Genomic DNA, 5,268 nt, shown 5'->3' with positions numbered 1-5,268 from the left:
GCTCACAGCATCCTCCAACTCCTGGGCTTAGGTGATTCTCTTGCCTCAGCCTCCCAAGTAGCTGGGACTACAGGCACCTGCCACAACACCTGGCTGTTTTTGTTGCAATTTGGCCAGGGCCAGGTTTGAACCTGCCACCGTTGGTATATGGGCTGGCACCCTGCCCACTGAGCCACAGGCTCCATCCTGCTTTCTAGTATTGTAGCTTCAAGTCACATGCAGCTTTCTGGCAAGGGAAATGTGGCCATTTTGTATTGCGATGTTTTTCAAGTGTAAATACACACGGGAGATTGAAAACTTAGTATAAAAAAAGTAACTATGGCATTAACAATTTTATATTGACTACATGTTAGAAAGATGTATTTTGAGGCTGTATTAAATAAAATGTATCATTAAAATTAATTTTCCCTGTTTCTTTTTACCTTTTTTTTCATATTGAGTCTCACTTTCTTGCCCCTGGTAGAGTGCTGCGGCATCATAGCTCACAGCAACCTCAAACTCTTATGCTCAAGTGATCCTCTTGCTTCAGCCTCTCGAGTAGCTGGAACTTCAGGCAACTGCCACAACGCCCGGTTAGTTTTTCTATTTTTAGTAGAGATGGGGTCTCGCTCTCACTCAGGCTGGTCTCACATTCAGGCTGGTGAGCTCAAGCAATCCACCCACCTCGGCCTCCCAGAGTGCTGGATTACAGGCGTAAGCCACCCTGCCCGGCCTCTTTTTTACCTTTTTAATGTGGTTACTAGTAAAATTTAAATTTCATCACATTCTTATTGGACAGTGTTGGTGTGAATGAAAAGGATTAAGTAGAGTATATGGGAAGATAATTGTAAAAGTAATCACTAGAATAGAAATGAAAACCATTCAAATTCTCAGAACAAGATGCAGGGAATGCTATTCATACCACCCAGAGGATTCCCTGCAGAACTGAGCCCCTGTCCTCCATCCTGGGAGACAATATCCCTGCCCTTGCCTGAGCATCACCACTTGCCACAGGCACAATCTTCCCCTGGGACAAACCCACCCAGTGACTGGTCAGTGCCCGGGTACAAGTCTTGACCCCATCACTCCATGAGACATCTCTGAAGGGCCAGCTTAGGTCCAGAGCAGCATCCCCTGTGTGACGGTGCCACAGATCTCTCCTCTCTGCACCACGGACTTTTCTTCCCCATAGGTGTTGGTCCGGGGAGCCATCTCCTATGAATTTCCTGCACAAAAACATCTACCTCAGCATCTGCTTCCTGGAGAGTCAGACCTGCAAGAGGAGTTTGAGAAAGCAAAGACTAAAGTTGGATTTGGGGGAAGATCACCCACCAGAATGCTGGCACTGAGGTGCCTATGTGTGGTGGTAAGTGGGCACAGACAGTTCCTGGCACACAGTAGCAGGGAGATGGGGTGGTACAGGGGGAAGAGAACACTGTGTGCTTCCCTTTGCCCTCGGTGTATCCCGCTTCTGCAACTAGGATTGAGACTTGCACTGTGATACATTCTGCACTTTGCCGAGTCATATCTTTCTATAGGACAAATGTTTCATCTCAGTTCTTCATATTTATGTTACACTTTTTTTTTTTTGTGAGACAGATGTCGCCCTTGGTAGAGTGCTGTGGCATCACACTCATAGCAACCTCAAACTCTTGGGCTCAAGTGATTGTCTTGCCTCAGCTTCCCAAGTAGCTGGACTGTAGGCACCTGCCACAATGCCCAGCTATTTTTTTTGTTGCAATTGTCATTGTTGTTTTAGCAGGCCTGGGCCTGGTTCGAACTTGCCAGCCCCGTTGTATGTGGCCAGCACTGTAACCCCTGAGGTACAGGTGCTGAACCTATGTTATACTTTCAATTTGTATGCTTCTCATTATGGTTTGAATTATGGCGGCCTCTCCAAAGTTTATTGGAGGGGTTGGAACTTAACCCCTAGCGCAACAGTATGAACAAGTGGGACCTCTGGGAGGTGATTAAGTCAGGGCAGCCCACATGAGTGTGATTAACATCTTTAACAGGGCTGGAGATTTAGGAGCTTTCTCTCTTGCCTATTCATCCCTTCCACCACGTGAAGACACAGCAGCCTTTGCCCCTTTAGAGATGCAATAACAAGGCCCCATCTTGGGAGCAAATCTCAGGCCCTCACTAGACCCCAAACTGCTGGTATCTCAGAATTCTTGGCCTCCAGTGCTGTGAAAAATAAATTTCTGTTGTTTATAAACTATTCAGTCTGTTGTACTTTGTTAGAGCAGCACACATAGACTAAGAGGTTTCTCTTGCTTGTTTTTCTCAAATCTTTTGAAATTATGACTTGTTTTGTGTTATAGGTGAGGTCTCTAGGTGTTAGAGTTTGACATAGAGATTGTGTACAGGAAGATTCTAGGGACTACCCTTGGGATCAACACCCGCCAGGCAGAGAAGAAAGAGGGTTGGACAGAGGAATGAGTGAGCTAAGGCAGCAAAGTCCCTGCCACCCACACAAGGGGCACTGAAGCTGCATGGTCTCCAGCTGGTCACAGGTGACTGGGTCTTTACCAATGGCACCCACCAGGAGTGGTGTGTGCACTCTCTCCGAAGATTTGGCTGTGGATAAGGGGGCTTTCTTCAGCCAATGGCAAGACCTGGGAAGACAAATTTGTGCTTTTGTTAGTGTGTCTGGGTGCACCACAGCATCCTCTGGGTTCCCCCATGCACTACTTGGGTCCACATGCTATGTTCTGGAAACAGCTCCTCCAGGACCTTGTGAGGCCTCTTTTCTGGGTGAACAATAGCTCCACTGCCACCTCAGGGCTGCACCTGAGCCCCATCTCCTCACCCCAGCATATATTCTCAGCTCACTGTCTCTCTCAGTTGCTCTCAGAGATTCACATGGTACAATGACCCAGACCTTCATCCCTGAGGCCCTGATTACCTCAACCCAGTTAGACCATGTGTCCTGTCACTTAACTGTCAAATTTGGGGGGAGAAGGACCAAGAAACCTAAATGGATGGATTCACGTGTTCAATCGCATATCCTTGAGCGTTGAGTTCTCATTCAAATCTCTGCGCCTTTGCCTTTGCTATTCCCACAGTAGAATACCCTCTCCAGCCTCTCCTTTTCCTCCTTTAGGTCTCTGATCAAGATTCACCACTCTCTATTTCCTGAGTTTTATTTCTTTTGCTTTTTATTTGAAGATCATTTCACACTTACAGAATAACTGCAAGAATAAGTATAGCAAAAAACCCCCCATATACCTGTTCCTAGATTCAGCTATTATTAACAATTAACATTTTGCTTTGTTTTATCACTTTATTCTGTATAGTTGTGTTTTATAGAAATAAAATACATTTATCTGAACCATTTGAGAGTAAGTTGCATACATCATGGCGTACCTTACATACTTCAGTGAGACCTTTCAAGTTAGAATATTCTGTTAGGGAGGCACAGGACAATTATTGATGTCAGTAAACTTAACATTGATAAATATTTTTATCTACATCTGCACTCAGATTTTGCAATTGACTCAATCATGTCCTCTTCTATTGAATCTGATTTAAGAGTAGGTAGCTGTATGTCTGCAGGCTTATCTTGTTCAGCATTAACATTTTTGAAGAGCATAGTTCCTCTTCATTTAATAAAATGTTCCTTGTTTGGGATTTGTCTGAAGTTTCCTCACAAATAGATGTAGGTTATATACCCTGACCAGCTTAAGGGATGATGTATTATTCTTAGGGCACACACTCAGAGACATGTGATGACCACTTGCCTTTCACTGTGGTGTCAATGTTCAGAACCCGACCAACAAGCCACCTCATTTCTAGATTGCAATTAATAATTAGTCTACAGGGAGAATCTTTCAGACCTGAAAAATATCCTTTTCTTTACCACTCTCCCCCATTTAATATCTCTTTGAAGATTCTTATCTGAGCTCTCTATAAGGAGTCTTCTCTAGTTGCACTGGGCCAACTCAAGTCCTTCTCCTTGGGCCCCACTTTAGTTGTTATCTCTTTCTGTATCTTCCTCACTGGACCTTTGGCTCTCCAGTTGAAGGCTGCACAGTTATGTGTGTTTAGTCCATTGAATGAATGAGTGAACCAACTGCTGCAAGTATCAATGAGGACTCTCCATCACAAAGGGTTAGAAACACCAGTACTCAGTATGGATGATGTAAGCCAAAACAAGAAGTAGGAGGATCACGGACTAAGGTGACTGTCAGGGCAAACCTATTGAAAGTGGTTCTATCTCCTGGTTGGTGACTTCTCAGAGAGCTGAGAACATGCTTTTGTATCAAGCATCAAGGGTGGTATCATCTCAACTTCTCACCTCTCACTGGCTGGTTGCTGGGAAATAAATGGGTCTCTTGAATTCCCACTCATCCCCATTCCCTTCTTCCAGGTCTTAGTAGGAATCACCATCCACACTCATTTGTGCAAGCCAGAAACCTGGGAGCTGTCCTTCAATCTCTTTCTGTACCTTCCTCCATCAATAATAAGTCTTGTGGAATCTACCTTCCTAAGTCTCTCTCCCCTTCTCCCACCCACACCTAGTCCAAGTCCCTACATCTCCCACTGTACTCCCTTCTTCCTCTTGCTCTCTACACTTTCTGCCCTAAAGAGCCATAGTATTTAGCAGTCTTAAAGAGTGGTGAATCCTTGCCTTCTCATCACTCTGCTCTACGTGACTTGAAGACAGGCCTGTCTTGTGCACATCCTCCCCAGCACTTAGCACTGGATCAGAAGGTGCAAATGTTCCACAAATACTTAATCAATTAATTTAATAAAAAAAAAAAAAAAAAAAAAAAAAACAAACACAATGGACTCCAGAGACAAATGGCTCTGGGTTCAAGCCCACCTCTCTACCCAAGTCAGTACTTTGGCTCCCTAGTAGGGGGTACCCAAATTTCTTAAAGCACTTTTCTGGGTTCAATTTTGCAACCTCTCCAATTGACTCTTTAGCACACTAGTTTAATCATCACTGGTGCAAAAGTGCAGGAAGTCCCATAACCACGCAGCCTAGACTCCAATTCTGGGTGAGCAGCCTCAGTTTCTTTCTCTATAACTCAGGGCACTGTAGTGTAGTGTGTAGCCACAGGCTTGGAAGGATCACATAGGACCACGTGTTCCCCACGCAGGTGTGGTTATGGGGGATTATCATTTTTATTAACGACGTCCTCCACCTCCTATAGCCAAGGACACAGCCAAGGCCCAGCAGAGACGTCAGCACACAGGTGGTGCCTAGCCCTGCGCTCGCGTACCTACTACGCGCCTTGGCTAGCTCCCGCCCCCTCCAGGCCCCTCCCTAGACCCGCCCTC

The sequence above is a fragment of the Otolemur garnettii genome, unplaced genomic scaffold (assembly GCF_000181295.1).
Source record: "Otolemur garnettii isolate 467f Iridium unplaced genomic scaffold, OtoGar3 scaffold00029, whole genome shotgun sequence".
Taxonomy (NCBI): domain Eukaryota; kingdom Metazoa; phylum Chordata; class Mammalia; order Primates; family Galagidae; genus Otolemur; species Otolemur garnettii.
Note: the sequence above shows the minus strand (reverse complement) of the source record.